Source organism: Eulemur rufifrons, chromosome 18, assembly GCF_041146395.1.
Source record: "Eulemur rufifrons isolate Redbay chromosome 18, OSU_ERuf_1, whole genome shotgun sequence".
Lineage (NCBI taxonomy): Eukaryota > Metazoa > Chordata > Mammalia > Primates > Lemuridae > Eulemur > Eulemur rufifrons.
The window spans coordinates 28062501-28082666 of NC_091000.1; positions in this window are offsets into that span (position 1 = coordinate 28062501).

Below are 20166 nucleotides of genomic sequence, written 5' to 3' on the forward strand. Positions count from 1 at the left end.
ATATACACACACACACACACACACACACATATGTATATATATATATATATATATGATGTTTAGCATAGTGGCCTGGTATATAGTAAATATTCAAAGAAATTAAATTGCTTACTGAAACCACTATTGTAAATTTGGCCCATTGTTGAAAAGCCCTAGATTGCTGAATCCTTTTCTCTCTGCAAAGTAACCCAATAGAGTATACCCAAGGGAGTTGGGATGAAGGAAAAAAAAATACTTTTAGTTTCCACTTATAGGAGTCCTTCTCTTTACTTGGGTTCTTGGAGGCTGGGTGAAGGCTAAAATAATTCCACTGGTGTCCCCAGCCCTGCCATGAGCAAGCCATGGGTCTTCTCCCCGGTGGAGGACGTGGAGGTGTACGGAGGAACAGTGGGATCCCTTCCAAAGGGTTCTACCCACTGCTCCTGTTTCCCATACAATTTCTGTCGTTTGCTAGAATTGGAAATAGTCTACTAGGCTATCATTTTAGAGGACAGAACATTTCCAATCCTTAAAACATTTTTCTTCTTGCATAACAGGATGGTCTAGAGTTAATAATAATGTATATTTCAAAGTAGCTAGAAGAGAGTTTTTGACTATCCTCATCACAAAGAAATGACAAATGTTTAAGGTGACAGATATGTTAATGTTCACAGAAAAATCCCCAAACTCTGTAAAATAATTAAAAGAGGTTTATTCTGAGCCAAATGTGTGTGACCGGACCGGAACACATGGCCTCAAGAGGTTCTGAGAAAATGATCCCCCCATACCTGGATTGCAGTTTGGTTTTATATATTCACAGAGACAGGAATTACACGTAAGATCATAAGTCAATAGGAGGAAGGCATACATCAGTTTGGCCCATAATTGTTTAAAGAAATGAAGCTTTGTCCAAAGCACTGGAATGTTTTAACTTAAGATGTCTATTAATCAGAGACAAGCCACCCGCAAAAACTTCAGCTATCTATTAAGTAAATTGATGGCCAGCAGGTGTGGTTTAAGGGTTGCCTTGCACAGCCTTAGGCCTGTTAATGATTTAGTACCTTTTTGTTACAAAGACTATCTCCAAAAGGGACAGAGCTTGGAAAGGGAAGGAGCTTGACAAGGCACGTTTGACCTCCCTCCTCAGGGCTGGCTACTCAGCTTTAAGGTTTTTGTCGTGTACCCTAGGCCAAAAGGGGGCCATTTGGTCAGCTGCGGGGCTTAAGATTTTGTTTTAGTTCACACTTATTACCCTGATTTGATCATTACGTAATTTATACTTGTATGGAAACATCGTTTTACCCTGTAAATATGTACAATGATAACATATCAATTGTAAATTTGAAAAAAAGACTTAAAAAGCTTTCTAAATAACCGTCTCATCTGGAGACAGTGGAGACCCAGAAGATCTGGCAAGTAAAGTCAGGCAATAGCCTCTTCTCCCATCAATCTATTCACAGCTACTGCTGTACCCCAGGGGTAAGAATCCTTCTGTGGGGGCGGGAAGAGGAGCCTGTTGCCCATGAGGCAGACTCAGGTAAACCGGCTGCAAGAGGCTGTCTCCAGAACTGCTTCCCACCCAGGCAGCACGATTTCATACGTGGGGAAGAAAAGGGCTTTGTGCCTAAATTGAAAGAGCCTGTGACTCAGGCTTGCATGACATTCATGGTTCAAGAGACCTTTGGTTGTAAACCCTCCAACTGAGCGTAACTGGGGAGTGTTCCTACTTCACAAGGGAGTCGAGGCTTGTCTCCCACATGGAGTTTCAGAGTCGGTCCAGCTCCACAGCACCGGATGTAGGAAGGAGCCCCACGGGCACCCAGGTGGGCAGAGAGGCCACCAGCATGCAGAGGCTTCTCGGGTCAGGGCTGAGTCCCCTGTCAGCTGATCATGCAACTTCAGGGACACTATAAATACAGTCAGGAGATTCCCAAATTCACTTCAGGGAGGGGAATTTTGTTGTCAAGCTGGTGGAGGCTGTGAGTCATAATATTGATGAAATCACATTTGTGGTCACAGACTAGTGAAGCCTGAGATATTTTGGCTACAGAGACACAGAAACAATCTCCACAAGATGCATTCTTCAGGATTTAGTGTACTCAATTCTGTAATTTAACCATTCATTATCGTTCTCTAAAAAACTCCAAGACTGCTTAAGATTTAAGGTGTATCTTCTGGCTGCCCATTCAGTGGGAAAATCCAATCAATCACCCCCTGCTGCTTTCCCCCACGAACTGACAAACAACTTGGTTTGGATGTTTAACTCCATGGATTGATTTGACCAGATTTTGGGGTATGTGTAACAGGCTGTTGGTCGAGATGGTAGAATTTGGGGAGTCTTTCACTTACTAAATTGTTGTCTTGGTTCCTGAGGTGATTACACTATTCTCTAGGAATAGTTTAGAACATTTTAAAATAGTCTCCCTGAGTGATTTTCCCCACACAGCCACCAGTGTTGTTAAGGACAACAAGACTTTTACCTCAAGAACTTAAAATTAGGAAAATAGTGTGACTGCAGAGAACAATAGCTTAGAGCTGTCTCCACAGTTTCTCCTGATCCTGTGTGGGGCCGAGACATACGCCTCTCTTTTCCTGCAGAGTCATAGGCACTGAACGCTGAACCAATGGAAAGGCTTTCCTGATGAAAACATAACAGCACATTTTGGAAATATACTCCATCATGTCAGGTTTTAGGGAGAAAATGTTGGTTCTTAGTGCGCTCAGCTCATGGCTGAAGAATGACCAGACGCACCAAAGTAAGGCAAGCACGAAAATGAGGTTTACTGGGGAGAGAAAGATAAGATTATAGGGCAAGAGCAAGATTTAGGCTTATAGAGCATGATACATACGCCATGGATGATGACTGGACCCACTGTTGCAGCAAAGGGAAGCCAAAGGAAGAGTGCAAAGAGAGGCTGGTTATAGTCTCAGTCTTGTTTCTTAGTGCCCGGATTGGGACCTGTGGTTCAGACGTCACCATGGAACCACTTTGGACAGTTGGGAGTTGCATTGCTATGCATGTAGGTGTTCTAGGTCAATTTCCGGACTCTATGGTACCTATGCAGCTTGGCCTGTGGGGTAGAGAGTCCTCTGCGTCTTTTGCTGCTGGCGCGCTGGGTTGATTGGCAGATTTGTAGGGTGTTCCCTCCTCCCCCAGGTATGGCAGTCACTCGGGAGATTAAGGTTGGGCAGATGGGGCCGCAGCACCACTTTTGTCCTTAGGAGACCCCGAATCCCTCGCTATCTGCCTAACAATTATAAGATAACGTAAGGATATTAGTGACGGTTTCAAGCAGATGTTGCTAGTTTTCCCACATGATAAAAGAGGAGCTACATGAAAAGTGCAAAATCTTTTTACAGGAAACTGCAGAGAAGATTTCAACTTTTATCTGAAAACCCAGGTCTGAGACTCTGCCACTATGAGTCCATCTCTCTTTCCTCACTTGGCTTCTAGGGGCTCACACTGTCCTGTTTCTCCTCCTGTCTCCTGGCTGCTCCTCGGTATCTTAGCTGGGTCCTCTGCATCCTGGTGCCCTGGGGCTCAGTCCCTGACCTGCCTTCTATCCACACTCCTCCCCTGGTTGAGATCATGAGTCTCCTGGTTATAAGTGCTGTCCACGTGCGGGTACCTCTTCATATTTACATCTCTGACCTTTATGTCTGCCCTGAGCTCCAGGCTTCTTCACCCAACTGCCTGCCCAGCAGCTCCTTGGATGTCAAATGAGCATCTTAGACCTGACATGTCCAACACTGAGCTCCTGGACTCCTCTCCCAAACCTGCTCATCTCATGTTCTTCCTTGTCTCTGGTCATGGGAAGCTCATCCTTGCAGTTGCTCAGACTAAAATAATTTACAGTCATTGTAGCAAATTAAATGATGGCTCCCCACAAAAGATCCATTCACATCACAACCCCCGGTACCTGGGAATGTGACCTTCTTTGGAAAAAGGGTCTTTGCTGATGTGATGACGTTAAGGTTTTTGTGATGAGATCATCCCGGGTTAGCTGGCTCGGCCCTGAATCCAATGACAAATGTCCTTATAACAGACAAACAAAATCAGAGGGTGATTGTTTACTGTAAAAGGATTCTTTGATGTAGAAAAGAAACCAGTGTTGAATTCCTGTGCATAGCAGCTTGTTTATTTGTCTAAATGGTTGAGGTCAAAAAACCCTGAAACTAAAACGTTCGTAGACTGATTCGATCTTTTGAAGATCAGTCAGCAATCATGCTGAATTATCACTCAAAGGATGATGTAATCAACGAGGAAAGAAAATTTTATTTACTCCCTCCTCTCAAATCATCCTAAAACCACACGTTGAGAAACACGTGTTTGGCGTGAAGCTGGGCACACTTGGGCACGCAGCTGCCATGTGGTACAGTCTGGCGTCCCAACTCACAGAGTTAAAATCAGAAGGCCCTGAAGCTGTCCGCCGTCTCGTGAGCTCAGGGGATAAAGCAAGTCTGTTTACGGACAGGCAGCCAGACCCATAACTTCTCACAAACAGCACACATGCACACACATGGTTTTTATATGTGTGGTTTCTTAAAAAATAACAACTTGCTTTTCAATCACAATAAAGCTTTCCAGGCATCGGAAAGCACTATAAGCCTTCAGTGATTGTAAGCAGCCACGTACAGACAATGTTAGTTTTCCAAATGATAATTCAATGTGACCATAAAAACCATAGCTATTTGAGGAAAAAAATGTGGTAGTAAATATAACCTGAAATTTTGTGATTCAAAAGAAAATCTTAATATTCAAAAGGAAACACTCAAAAGACATCTGTCAAGTCTTTGGAGGTTGTATGCTTTATGAATCTTTTACAGCATGGTGAATTACACAGTTCTAGTAGATTTCTTTTAACCATAAGGACAAAATTCAATTTCTCCATAATGAAAAAACCCTATACAGCAACAAGTAACTAGACTGGTGTCAATCTTGACAGACTTAGAACAAGAGACACTTGATTCCTGTCACCAGAGGGCACCAAAGCTCAAGTTGCTGGGAAAACTGCAACCCACAGGGTCACAGCGTAAGGGACCAGATAAACCCCTGAAAGGTCACTGCTGTGGTCTGCAGAGGTGACCTCACCTACTTGTTTCAAAGGGCTGAGAGTGTGTCCTACAGGGAAGAACTTCCCTAGCTTGTTTCCATAGCCCAGTCTGTTGTTGAACAACTTTCCCAGCCAAGAAATTCTCCATACCAGCTCAGGTATTCATCCATCTCACAAGTATTTACTGAGCACCTACTGTGGGTGCCAGGCCCCTGGGACACAGTGGTGGGCGAGAAGGGCAAAGTCCCTGCCCTCATGACTTTGCAGTCTGGAGGGGAAGACAGCCTGAGCAAACCCTTAGAATCGAGTGTGATGTGACTTACGGGAGGAACAGTGCAGGGGCTGTGGGAGCAGCTAGCAGGGGACCTGGCTTTGTCCTTAAGCCCATGGAAGTGTATTCCTTTCCAGTGGCTTCTGGAATAAACTAGCACAAACTAGAGGGCCTAAAACAATAAAAATTATTCTCCCACAGTTCTGGAGGCTGGAAGTCTGATACAAGGTGTAGGCAGAGCTGAACTCCCTTAGAAGGCTCTAGAAGAGAGTCCCTTCCTTAATTCTCCCTTATTGGGTGGCTCCAGGCATTCCTTGTGATGGGGCTGCATCTGCCTCTGTGGTCACAGTACTCCTGCCTTTTCTCCCTGTGTCTTCTCCTCCGTGTGTCTACATTTTAAGGGTATCAGTGATTGCATCTAGGACTTGTTATGGACTGAATTGTGTCCCCTTCAAATCCCTATGTCGAAGCCCTAATCCTCTATGTGACCCTATTTGGAGATAGGGTCTCCAAGGAGGTAATTAAGGTTAAATGTGGTCGTAAGGGTGGGGCCTTAATCCCATAGGACTGGTGCCCTTATAGGAAGAGGAAGGGACACTAGAGCCCTCCCTTGCTCTCTCCCTGCCCGAGCACCGAGGAAAGGCCATGTGAGGACACAGAGAAAAGGCAGCTGTCTGCAAGCCTGGAGGGGAGGCCTTACCTGAAACCGATCCTGAGGACGCCTTGGTGTTGGACTTCCAGACTCCAGAAAAGAGAGAAAAACAATTTCTGTTGTTCAAGCCACACAGTCTGTGGTATCTTGTACAGCAGCCCGGGTAGACTAAGACAGAACCCACCCGGATGGTCCGGGGTAAGATTTTCCCCTCAAGATCTTTAGCTTAACCACATCTTTTGCTGTATCAGATGATACTCACAGATTCCAGGAATTAGGACATGGAATGATTTTCTTTTCTTTTTTTTTTTTTTGGAAGGGAGAGCACCATTCAACTCACTAGAGAAGGCTTCTGGAGGAAGTGACATTTCAGCTGAGGCTTGAAGCCTAAGTAAGAGTTAGACGAGGGGAGGGAAAGGACTGTTTCAGAGAGTGGGGAGCAGGGTGAGCGTGGAGCTGAGGGGAGAGTGCAGTTCTGGAGGTGAAATGCCCTAAAATCAAGGTGTTGACAGGACTGTATTTCTTTTGGAGGCTCTGGGGAAAACCCACTTTCTTGCTTTTTCTAGCTTCTACGGAGCAGCGGCATTCCATGGCTCCTGGCTGGCCGGATCTGCCGTCTTCAAAGGAAGTAGTGTAGAATCTTACGGTATCTCTCTCCAACTCCAACTTTTCTGCGTCCCTCTTATAAAAACCCTTGTGATTGCACTGGGCTCACCTAGATAATCCATGATAAAAATCTCATCTCAAGATTTACTCACATCCAGTCTCTTTTGCCGTATAAAGTAACATATTCTCAGGTTCCAGTGATTAGGATGCGGACATTCTGGGGGGTCCGTTATTCAGCCCGCCATATCACACAACCCACAGAGCCTAAAACATTTACTTTCACAGAGAACCAGAGCCGCAGCACATGGTTTGTGGGAAGAACTGCTCTGCTGTGTAAACCCAGGAGAGTTCCCTTCTGAGCCAATTCTCTTTAGTGTTCAACACTTAACTGTAATTAACCATGAAAAACCTCAAAAATACACATAGCATTAGAGGAAAATCTAAATTTCTAAAACATAAACAGGATCACTTTTTGGCTAAATGACACCTTTTTTCTTGACTGAGACACCTATTTTTCCCCCAATAATATTGGCAGACACAGCTAGTACCTGAACCAATATCCATTTTCCCCTTCTTTCTTGCTAAAGGAACCTCAATTTTTAACCAGGTAACAATGTGCCCAGTTAATATGCACCTCTCCAGTCTTGCTTGCAACTAGAGATGGCTTTGTGACTCATTTGATCAACGAGATAAAAGCAGAAACCTGTTGATGGGAATTCTATTGTTTTGACAGCTTACTGAGTTGTTATGCAAAAATCTTCCAGGGAAAAAGCATAGTAATACTTGAGAAATATTGATTTTTGTATTTGCCTGGTGTTTTGACAAAAAATATTCATTAAGCTGTTTTTGATAAATATTTTGGTATGTCAATTATTACAAAAAAAAATCAAACTGGCATCTATGTATAAATATCCGGACTGAGAATCCAGTTTATTTCATTCCTTCACTGGAATTGTAAGCTCCACAAGGCCAGAGACTGTGTCCGTCTTAGAAATGCTCAATATTTATTTGTTGAATTAAAGGATGAGAAAAAGAAAAAAGGAAGAAAAATAGAAAAAAAGGACAAAAGAATAAAAGGAAGAAAAAAATAAAGAAAAAAATTAAAAGAAAGGAAGAAAGAGAAGAAGAAAAGAATGTGAATTTCCTTTATCCAGCTGCTGTAAATCAGATATGTTGAGTGGCTTTTGAATAGAGGACAGTCATGTAAGATTTTGCTGCAAGGACAAAACATTTAACTTTGGTGCTGTATGTGTACTAATTTCTTTTTTACTAAGGCAATAGTGAAAGAGGAATTTGTACTTGCCAAGAGTGACACTAATTCGCTATTTTGAGAGTATGCTAATCTTTGGGAGGTAAAAAATCAGGCAATGGTGATAATTTTTACAAATATTTTTTTCTGTGTATCATGTAAATCAATGTTTGACTCATATATCCATTTGGGCTGAGAAAAATTCTTTTATTGGTGATTTCCAAATTATAGAAATCAATGTAATTATTTGTGTCCAGGTTGAAAAAAAATGCTACAGAATAGAAAAGGATAGAAAATATCAGTGTGCATTTCATGTTGTGAGGGTGAATATTGTATCGTGCATATCTTATGATAAAAAGTGTTTAAAGAAAAGTTTGAAATTCAAGCTTTAAGACAACTAAGTGATTGAGTTAGGGGTGAGTACGACCCCCAGATCATGAGTAAGCCATTGAAATCCTTCTGAAGCTCAGATTGTACTGAATTTAGTAGAGAAGCATTGAGTAAATATCTACCCTGGTTCAAATCTAACCTCCAGTGCTTCCTAACAGCATGACTCTGGGCCTTTGTTCCCTTACCTATAAAGTGGTAGTATCCACTTCATAAAGTTGTTTTGAGTATCAAAAATGAGTTAATATACATAGCATGTTTAGAAGAGTGTTTGGGATATAGTAAGGACTACATGAGTATTGGCGATTATTACTATTGTTATGCGATGAGCATTGTGTGAGAAGATCTCATATATAATGTCTCATTTAACCCAAGACTAAGTATGAGTTTTAGCAGAAGCAATACTTTGTACCTTATCTGAAGTAGAGCCTGGCTAGTTGACTTTTAAGCAGAAATATCCAAGACCTTAAAAAATAACCATCTTCCAGCTCAGCATGGTGGTGTGTGTCTGTGGTCCCAGCTACATAGGAGCCCAGAAGTTTGAGGCTGTGGTGTGCCATGATCTTGCCCGTGAATAGGCACTGCTCTCCAGCCTGGGCAACGTAGTGAGACCTCATCTCTTTAAAAACAAAAACAAAAACAAAAACAAAAACACACACAAAAAGAACCCAACCATCTTCTAACTGTTCTTTTACATAAGATCATGTTTATTAACCAGAGGCCACATTTTATTTGGACAAGTCAGTGTTTTTAAAATTAAAAAAAAAAATTTAAATTTAAAACCCTTAGGCAGCGTTTGTACTCTCCTATTTACCCCAGTCCTTATCACTCCCTAGTGTCTTAATTTAGCCATTTGACAATTTATCTGTCTGACCCTGGGTACATTTGAGTTTTAAATCCTTGCTAAAGATGGAAGTACCAGAACCTATAACTTCCTCATTTTCTGCACCAAGTTGCTCTTCAACTTCAGATCCTTAAACTGAATTAACACATTTACTACTTCACTGGGCTTCCTCCTTTCCTCCATTCTCCTGGCATTTTACCTGTGGTAAGGGGACCAGCAGTTGCTCTGGTGTAAGCACCTTATCCAGCTACCTTGTGGAAGTCACTCTGAAATGAAAAGAAATGCTCTATGAGATACATATTTTGCCAGGCACAAGCCACATACATCTATCTAGGGATGATATTGGACTCATGTTCTCAATTCCAGAACTCTCAAGATGGCAAGTAGAGGAGATGTGGGAATGTCCTGTGTTTATACTGCAGCCTAGAGTAAAATAAAGTATATGTGTTAGCTCATATATTAGGCCTTACTTCATTATAACAAGGTCTTAAAAATATATAGCATCTTTCTCTAAAATGCTAGCAATGTTACTGTCTTAGTTCATTTGTGTTGCTATAACAAAATACCTTAGACTGGGTAATTTATAAAGAACAGAAATTTATTTCTCACAGTTCTTAAGGCTGGGAAGTTCAAGATCAAGGTGCCAAGCATCTGATCATAGATGCTTCCTCACATGGTGAAAGGTGGAAGGGAAAAGGCCTAGCTAGTTCCCTAGAGCCCTTTCATAAATGTGCGAATCCCATTCATGAGGGCAGGCCTCTCTTGATTTAATCATATCCTAAAGGCCCCACCTCTTAATACCATCACCTTGGGGTTTAAGTTCCAACCTATGAATTCTAGAGGGACACATATATTCAAACTGTAGGAATGACATATACTGGATCTAATTCATCACATCATTCCTTTAGAGTAGATAAGTGGGTGATTAATGATCCAGGGAAGAGGTAGCTACCAAATGGCTTCTTACACTAAAAATATCAAAGGTTGTATAGATGGAAAAGCAATGGGTTTCATTTATTCCACACTAGGAACACAGAGGTCTGAACTTTCTGGAGGATCTGGTGGATATAGGTAGCCCAGCACTATATCATTTGGTCATCCCATTGATAGCATTTGCCATTTCACTCATTCCACTTTGGGTTGTATAAAGTCTCCCAGTGTCTACAATTCCCTCAATGGCCATTAGCGTCATGGAGGAGAAAGAAATCTTCAGAAAACACAGTGTGAGTAATGGCAGCAAGAGAAGAAGTTCCTGGTTATAGCCCACTTATATATTTTTGAAATATAGGTCAGATCTAGAGGAAGTGAAAGACACTTCCTGTTGAATTTTCATTTATAGCGTGTGTCTGGAAATCTCTGAATGTAATTTCTTGGTGTAAAATAAACTGCAGAAATCTGGAATGTGTCAGTCTGCTTTATGTTTATTGAAGCCATTCTATTTGAAGCTGAAATGTAAAATTATATAGTGGAGTGAACAGCTACAATTAGTTTAACAGACATGACCGTATTCCTCAATTGAAAAGCTGTCAAGACCTCAACAACCAGACACAAAAAAGATCCAGGAATCCCATAAAATCCTGTCTCCTAGGAAGGATAACAGTTCCCTTTGATTGCCACGCATCCCTTTGCATATTTTACTCCCTTCTACCTTCCTTTTTGTGATTAACAAAAATCACTGCCCATCTGCCCAGAGAGAAATAGCCACAAATAATGTTTTAAAAGATTTGAACTGGTTGGGACAACTTGGAAGTTTTGATGACCCCAACCAAGCACTAGAAATAAAAGCTAGTTTGGGCAAAACTACAAAAACCTCATCACTGGTGTGCCAAACATAACAGTTTACCTTATCTAAAGTCTACTTTGATGGAATATTTCTTCTAGATTGAGAGGAAGACTCTATTAGCTGTTAAATAATGCTACTTGATGAATGCTACTTGTTGTCACTGTAGCACTGCTAACTGCCTATTCGGCCAACAGCGGCAGCTCTGATTTTGTGGCTGTGTCCACCCTCCTTCATGTGTCCATATGCTCTGGGAAACCTGTTTCTCTTCCAGGGATAAGTCATAATTTTGCCAAGCCAATCATGGCAATCCCATTTTCCTTCTCAGTGATTGGTTTAGGATGGGCTCTGATATAATGGGGGCAGTTGTTGGATCTGCATATAACGCCTGGAGGGGTGGTACCCATCTTTTGACCCTGGCACAAAGCTGACACATTGAGGAAGGCAGAGAAGAGACATGGAGTGACTCTGGGTCCTTCCTGATGTCATTAAACCATCGAACCTTGGAGCAACCTATATTGAGCCTTTTCAAAAATGTGAGATGATTAATTTTTCCTAATGTGTAAGTGAAATTCAGTCAGGAATTTCTGTTACTTGCTTCCCCAGACACCCTGACTAATACTGCAGACAGGACAATATCTATGCTAAGGCTGTTGGGGATAGAGCGTTCTGTTTTATGGGTTGAGCTAAGGTTTGGCCTCTAGAAGACTAGAAAGGCAGCATACTATTGAGCAAAGAGCCCCGCATTTAGGGGCAGAATAACTAGCTCGAAATCACATCTGTCATTTATTATTTGTGTGATCTCGGGCAGGTAATTAAATCTGTGAACCTCAGATTAACAATATTAACTCATGGACTGGCTGTGAAGGTTAAGTGAAGTAGTGTGTGTGAGAGACACCAGATGGAGTCTCCTTGCAGATTGTGTTGTGCTCATTTTTGTATTCTTATCCCACACTGGCTGGCACATAACAGCAAATAAATACTTTCATAGCATCTACTGTGTGCTAGTATTTTTCACGTATTAAGCATTTAGCATGTATTTTAAAGTATTTTTCATGTATTAATTCATTTAATTCTCACAACAACACTGTATTATTACTCCCCTTTACAGATAAAGAAAGAGGCTCAGAGAGATTAAGTAATTTGTCCAAGGTCACACGGACAAGAAGTGGTAGGGCCAATATTTAAACTCAAGGTCTTTCAGAGTCTAAGGTCTCAAATACACTATATTCTGCATAGTAGAGGCTCAGTATGTGGCAAGTGAGCAAATGATACCTTCAAGAGTTCAATTAATGTTTATTGGGTAAATGAGACATAATAGTTGAATAACAAATTCTTTTTCTTGAGAAGGAATATTATATAATGATTTTTTTTTTCTGTTGGGGAAAAAAAGAGGCTTTTCTAAGTTTAACAGGCTTCTATGACCATTTAGGAGCATTTTTCCCTGGTAAAGGGAGTGGCCCCCACTCTCTGGCAGCCACCTGCAGGATAGGGATGAATACAATGACTGTTCTCTCTTAGGCCCACGGAGTCTCTGAAATGAAGAAACCGCCTAGTTTCTTTATTACTTCCTCTCCCAAATGGCTTTTGAGAACACAAGCCAGGACTAGTCACACACCCATGACTAGTCCTCAGCTAACGGTTGGTTAAGAAGCTGGGTTTGTCTCCTTGCTCTGCATGACCCTGTTCACGGTGGCACTCCCACACCTCTGTCCCCATCCTCAGCGTCAGTACTGCTCTGCTCAGCACACTACCACCCCACACCCCTCATTAAAATCTGGGGTCAACAAACAGTCCTAAAGGAAAAAATTCTAACAACAAAATCAAACACACAAATAAAGGAGATAATAAATTTCATCCTAAGATATATTATAGACTCAGAGCTCAATAAACGTGCTCTTTCTCCTAGGACAATTAATAATTACATCTTTCTCAACTTCAAGAGGTAGAGCGGATAGCCCAATGGGAAAGAGTTAGTTTGGGAAGGACGCTACCAGAGTAACAAGTGACATCTTAGAAGGAGGCCACCTCCTCTTCTTGCCAGGCCATACATGTGGTTTTCTCAATGGTCCTACCACCTCTGAAGCATGTGGCCTTCCTCCTTCCCTCTGCATGCCTCCTTTCCCTTTCTCCATGCCCCCTCCCTCACACCTTCCCAGGGAGGCCACGATTTCCACTATTTGTCTAGAGTTTGTTACAGTATGCAGAAAGCCAACCCTAGAATCAGTCTGTGCAGAAATAGTACTTTCAAATCACTCTATATTCCAGAACTCATACACCTTCTACATATAAACAAAGCAAGAAGTTTAGCAATTTTATAGACCGAAGGACCTAACAAACATTAAACCCTAAATCAGCACTCTGCAATAGATATATAATGCAAGCTACAGAGGCCAAGTCACCATAAGTACTTTAAAATTTTCTGGGAACCACATTAAAAAAACTAAACAAGTGGAATTAACTTTACTAATATATTTTATTTAACCCAATATATTAAAAATCACTTCAACATGTAGTACACATAAAAATTAATGAAATTTTTTATGTTCTTTTATTTCATATTAAATCTTTAAAATTCTGTTTTACACTTATGGCACATCTCAGTTCAGACTGGCCACATTTTAAGCACTCATCAACCACATGTGGCTGGTGGCTACCATATTGGACCGCTCAGATCCATACTATTCATATTTTTCACATATTCTATTTTTTTCTGAACAGCTATATATTAATATATTTGCATGAATCTAATCAGTGTATTCAAGCTCTCTTGGATTCTTTTCCCATGAGTTGTTATATATTTAAATATATAATATACATGTCAGATATATTTATATATTATCTGTTTTATATATGTTTAACTATATAAAATATACTTATTTCTATGATTGGTGTGGTCCATATAAATGGATCTAATGACCTGCTGTTGGATGACTGTATGATTTATTGTCCATTCAGCTGTTGGGCATCTGGGTGATTTTCCATTGCTCTCTGTTATAAGCATTACTGCTACGAATACCTTTTTCTTTAGAGTGGAATTCGTTTTTTCTCTTTCCATCTTTCTCCCTTCCTCCTTTCCTATTCTACCGTTTCTTTCAGGGTTATAGAAAGTGAGGTTGAGACATCTTCCTTCCTCCGTTGGTCCAGGAAAGGAGTTTGGATCCATATCCTTCCCACTACACAAGCCCTACCTGGGGGCGTCTACACTTGCTGTGATGAATTACAGTTGGTTACCAAGCCTGGGCCCAAAGCAGTTAATCCATGAATGTGTAGAGAAGGAACACAGGATGTCAGCGAGCCACTTGAAAGTGTTAGGCAAACACCTTCTTTCTTAAAGTCTCTTACGGAAGAAAAGAAAAGCCCCCTTCATTCTGAAGTCTAAAGGAGAGGGTGTAGCAGCAACATAGAAAACACACACATGAATATTGATATAGTTTTCTGCACAGCCCCAGCGACTCAAAGATGACAATGAAAAGGCTATTGTGGTGCCTATTACAAAAGCGATGGGCTGGATGTAATTAGGGATTAAATCTGAAATTCCCAGGACATACCCAGTGACTCGGGAATTTGACAAGCTGCCATCACTCGGAGATCCCTGGTGGAACGTGTGGCTGGCTTAATCCAGGAGGGGCGTGTGGGGGCCCTGCCCGTAGCACCCTGCTCATCACAGTGCTAATGAGCAGGGAGGTGCTCTAAGAGGAGAGCTGAAGTGGTGGTGTCACTTTCCCTTTGTCCTGTGCACATCAGCTGGCATCTTGGCAGGGTGGCGACTTGGCAGGAAGGAGACAAGTTGCTAGGTAACCGGGAAAATAGGGGAAGCCCCTCCCCCATGAGTGTCTAGGGGCTCCAAGAAGGATTTGGATGTTAAAAAACAAACAAAAACAAGTGCTACAGAAGGAATAGCTGGCTCCTTTTTTTTTTTTTTTCTTTAAGGGGAAGGCTGATTGGAAGAGAACTGCTGTGACCTGGAGGTGGAAGGGGAGGGAAGGGAAGGAAGACAGAAGGCAGAGAGCAAAGGAGGAACAAGTATTTAAAGGGGAGATAGGGAGGGAGGAGATAGTGGAAAAGAAAGTGTCTCCATCAGCTTTGGAAAGGGCTCCCATTACAGGATGGTGTGCTAGGGTCTCCATTAACTGAAGGGGCCTCCGAGGGTTAAGACAGTCTGTGCAAAAAACGGCCTACAGTGGTTTTCAAAATGTGGTTTCCAGACCAGCCGTGTGTCATCTGGAAACTTGTTGGAAATCTAATGCTCAAGTCCCATCCCAGGTATACCTGCTTCAGAAACTGTGTTCTAACTAGCCTTCCAGGTGATTCTAAAACATGCTGAAGTTTGAGGACCTGCTCAAAGAAATGAGACCGCTTTTGGAGGTGTCAGGTGGGGAGCATCAAAGCAAAAATTGCACTGGACAAAGTTAAACAGGTGAGGAAGACTATGGGAGGCTATTGCCATGGGGGGGAGGGACCAGAACGCAGCATGAGCTCAACTCTGCTGAAGCGGAGGGCGGGAGAGTTCTTAAAGCCTAGGGTGAGCTAGTGGAAAAGTACTGGCGGGTGTTAGGGGGAGGTCACAGGCCATTTGAGTTGGCTAATAAACGTCTCATATCTTTACGTCTCATATCTTTACGGCAAGGGGTAGCTTAATGACTTGGACCAAGGTGTTCTGCTGAAGTCAGGCTCCCGCAAAGACCCTCCACAGAGACTGGGAGATAGGGGGGTATCTCCTTCTATGATTACATTTCAAAGAGAGGGCTCCCAGATCCTGAGAAAGACATTCCTGGATTATAAAAGTGGCAAAAGGCTTTTAAAGAGATTTATATTCACCTCAACAACAAGTCTTCTAAAGAAAATGCTCTAAGAAAAGGGAGATCAGAAAGAATTCTGCCTATAGTTTAGTCAAGCTTTGGGGAAACTTAAGGACATCTTGGTCAGGGGGACAAGGGGCGCTTGGCACAGTCAAGTGAATGTCACCCTCTCTTGGCAGGAATCCTCCTGCTTCTCTTTGTAACCTTAATCCAGCACCTCACTGCATCCTACAGAACCACATTGGAGGTGACAGGGATGAAAGACACCTTATTCCAGTGGGACTTCTTCAGGGCGATGGTGGGGAGAGAGAAGGATGCAGTGAGGGGAGCAGAGAGAACCCGCCTGTGCAGAGACTCCTCCCTCTCACAGCTGCTGGTTCCGTTTCCTGAGTGGGAAAACCGACCACAACGTGCAGGCAAGGAGGGCAGCTTGGGCTTGATTCGCTTGAATCTCTCGCAGGGTTTTCTGAAACGCTAACAACATTCACTTGGGAAACAGGCAGCCATGGTTAAGATAGCAAACCCACGACTGCTCTAGCCTGCTTAAGCCAGATCTGCTTGTCCTACTAACAACTGCAACATCCCTTCCACAGCCCCCAGCCCTACTCCTGAGGGGTTTTGCCAAGACGAAGTGCCCTCAAAGGTAAGGCACCTGGATTTACTTGAAGCCTTTGTCCTTCCAACTGTGGAGTTGTTGGGGGCTCAGCCACCACTGTGCTGAGTGTTAGAAGTCCTGGCAGAAGGACTGGCTCTGTTCCCATCCCTGTTGTCTGCTGGGGTTGTGCTTCGTCCACACAGCTGGTGGCTGAGCCTGCAACACTGATCAGGATTGAGCTATTCCAAGGGAAAAACGTGCATGTGCCTAGTGACCTTTTAGACAACCTGCCCCCCTCTTTTTGGGGTAGGGGAAGACTTTTTCTTGGAACGGTAAGGAGGCAGCTGTTCCAGGAAAGCCAGCCAAGAGGCCTGGTGTGGGGCCTTGGCTAACGTGCTGCGGGGCTGCGCAGCTCCTGTGGCCCATCCTGGTGTTACACACGCCTCCGGCACCTCTGCTCAGCTCACCTCCCTCCTGCCCAGAACCAGGGGGGAGGCCACCAGGGCTGCAGGGCTCTGATGATTAGGATTGACTTATCTGAGTGCCAATATCTGCTGTAGCCCATCAGGGCTATGGGACGCTCCTGAGCCTACCCAATGGTGACAATAAATAAAGCTATGAAAATGTTCATCCTTATCACTTTATCTTATAATCATGTGCTTATATGTTTTCCTAGATTATGGGCTTCTCAAGGGAGGGTGGAGAAAAGGTGACTATAGTCATAAATAATTTATTATATATTTCAAAATAGCTAGAGGAGAGGAATTGAAATGTTCTTAACACAAAAAAATGATAAATGTTTGAGGTGATGAATATCCAAATTACCCTGATATTATCATTACACACTGTATTTATGTATCCAACTATCACACATACCCTCAGAATATGTACAATAATTATGTATCAATGAAAAAACCTGCAACAAAATTTTTGGAAGTGTTTGCTTCAATGTATAAGTGAAAGACTGAATGAAATGCCCCAGAACTCCTTTTCTGTTGTTGTTTTAACGAGTACTCATAAAAATGTTACTACACTTTGGACAACAAGCTCTGCCTCCTTCACCATGCTTAGGAGTTTGAGAACTGCTTCCAGAAGAACTATCATAAAGTTGGCAAGCATAGTAATATTTATGCTATTAATTTAATAATAACCTAAATTAACCAGAGAAGACCATCATCTAGTACCTGGTAATACATGGATTGGAGGCATGTTGGGAGTAGTTCTCGCTTCTTAGAGGGGGTGGAACTTGGTTCTCCCCTTGCAATCTGGAACACTCAGCCTTGCCGTGTGTGGCTCCGGGTTGGAACTCTTGCTGAATCTCACCAAGGGCTGGACCTGTGATGGCAGGGGTCTGGGCAGAAGCTCCTTTTGTCTCTGGGCACATGAACTCATCATCTTTCCTCCAAACCAATTTCTTCTGTGTTTCCTATCCTAGTCACAGGTGCCATGTCCTGCCATTTATCCAAGCCAGGTTGTCCCCTTTCCTTCAGCCCACATATTTGCTTGATCCCCAGCACGCTTTTCTTCTCCAATGTGCTGCAACTCCCTTTCCTTCCTCTCTGTTCCCATCGCCACCACTCCAGTCGTGCCTGCTCTACTTCTCTGCCGGATTAAGGTAGCAAGCCCCTGCCTGGCTTCCCTGCCTGCAGTCCCACCTGCTCCCTCAAACTCTTCCAAACACAGGCCCTGCTGACTTCACCCTTACTGCATTAGCCACACTTTCGTACCTTGCCAGCGCCGTCCCCATCCTCCTCCCACACTCTCCCTTTGCTTCAGTGACAGCCAATCAGTCGCTGCTCCTCAGATGCATCTTGCTGTCTTGTACCTCTGTGCTTCTGCATGTGCTGCTCTTTCTAGCACCAATGTCCTCCTCTCCTACTAGCTGAGCTTTATGCAGATTTCAGAACTCAGCCTGGGTCCCCTGCTCTGTGTTGCCCTCCCTGAGCCCTCCCTTCTGGCGTAGCTGCCTCTTCTTCTCCTTCCTCAGCACCCAGGTGCAAACAGCTCACATGACCCTCTAGTAACTGATACTGTCTGTCTGCATCACCAACATGTAAGTTTCTCATCCATTTGTCTTGTATCCCCAGTTCTCTGGGCAGTGCTTGGTGCATTGTAGATGCTCAATAAAAATTTGTTGAATGTCGATGTGAGTAATTTCTCCACAGTGATATTCAGTGAGCACATTGCTTGTTCTTATCTGTGGGACTTGCTACTGCTGACCATTTCCCCTTTGAAACTTTCCTTTTTCTGTTCCTTGATGCCATACTCCTCTGGTTTTTCTCCTACTGCTCTAACCAGCCCCTCTCTGTCTTCTTCCTGTGAATTTTCTTTGGTTCAATGTTTCAGTTTTTAAAAATAGCTTTATTGGGATACCATACCATTCACATACCACGCAATTCACCCATTTAAACTATATAATTTTTGTTTTTGGTGTATTCTATTATTAATTTGTTATTACATTATTTTTTAAATTGTGATAAATGTATATAACATCAAATTTGCCATTTTAAACATATTTAAATGTGCAATTCAGTGGCATTAGGTACATCCACATGTCCTGCAATCACCACACTACCTATTTCCAAAACTGTTCATCATCCCAAACGAAATCCTGAAACCATTAAGCAGTGTCTCCCCATTTCCCCCTCCCTCTAGCTCCTGGTAACCTTTAATCAATTCTTGTCCCTATGAATTTGCCTATTCTAGGTATCTCCTATAAGTGGAATCATAAAATATTGGTCCTTTTGTGACTGGTTGGTTTCACTCAGCATAATAATTTTCCAAGTCCATCCATGTTGTAGTATCTATCAGAATTTCTTTCCTTTTTATGGCTGAATGATACTGCATTTTCTGTATGATATACATCACATTTTGTTTTTCCATTAATCTGTGTTGGACTTGTAGATTGTTTCCACCTTTGGCTATTGTGACTCATGCTGCCATGAATGCTGGCACTCACATTTCTGTTCAAGTCCCTGCTTTCAGTTCCTTTGTGTGCCTATCTAGGAGCAGAATTGCTGGGCCACATAGTAATTCCATGTTTAGATATTTTGCAGTTGTTATTTTTTTTCTTTTGAGATAGGGTCTCTTTCTGTCACCCTGGCTAGGAGTACAGTGGCGTCATCATAGCTTACTGCAACCTCCAACTCCTGGGCTAAAGTGGATCCTCCTGCCTCAGCCTCCTGAGTAGCTGGGGCTGCAGGCATGCACCACCATGCCTGGCTAATTTTTCTATTTTTTGTAGAGACAGGGTCTCGCCTTGTTGCTCAGGTTGGTTTCAAACTCCTGGCCTCAAACCATTCTCTCACCTCAGCCTCCCAAAGAGCTAGAATTACAGGCATGAGCCACCATGCTTGGCTTCTATAATTAGATTTTTGAGGAATAACCAAATTTTTTATAGCAGCTGCACTATTTTTTATTGCCATCAGCAACGTATGAGGTTTCCAATTTCTCTGTATCCTCACCAACACTTATTTTCCTGTTTTTAATAGTATCTCGGAGAGTATGAAGTGGTAGCTCGTTGTGGCTTTAATTTGCATTTCCCTAATGACCAGTGATGTTGAGCAGCTTTTCGTGTTGCCATGGTCCAAATTCTTGTGTGTCCCCAGAATTAATATGTTGAAACTTAATCTCCAATGTGATAGCATTAAGAGGCGAGGCCTTCGAGAGGCGACTAGGTCATGCTCTGCCCTCCTGCGTGGGATTAGTGCCCTAGAAAGTAGCCTGAGGGAGTGTGTTTGCCCCTTCCGCCACGAGAGGGCGCAGTAAGGAGACACCTTCCATGAACCAGAAGACAGCCCTCATCAGGCACCAAATCTCCCAGCACCTTGATCTTGGACTTCCAAGTCTCCAGAACTATGAGAAATAAATTTTTACTATTTAAAAACTGCTCAGCCTATGGTATTTTGTTATAGCAGCCTGGATGGACTAAGATGTGTGTGCTTGCT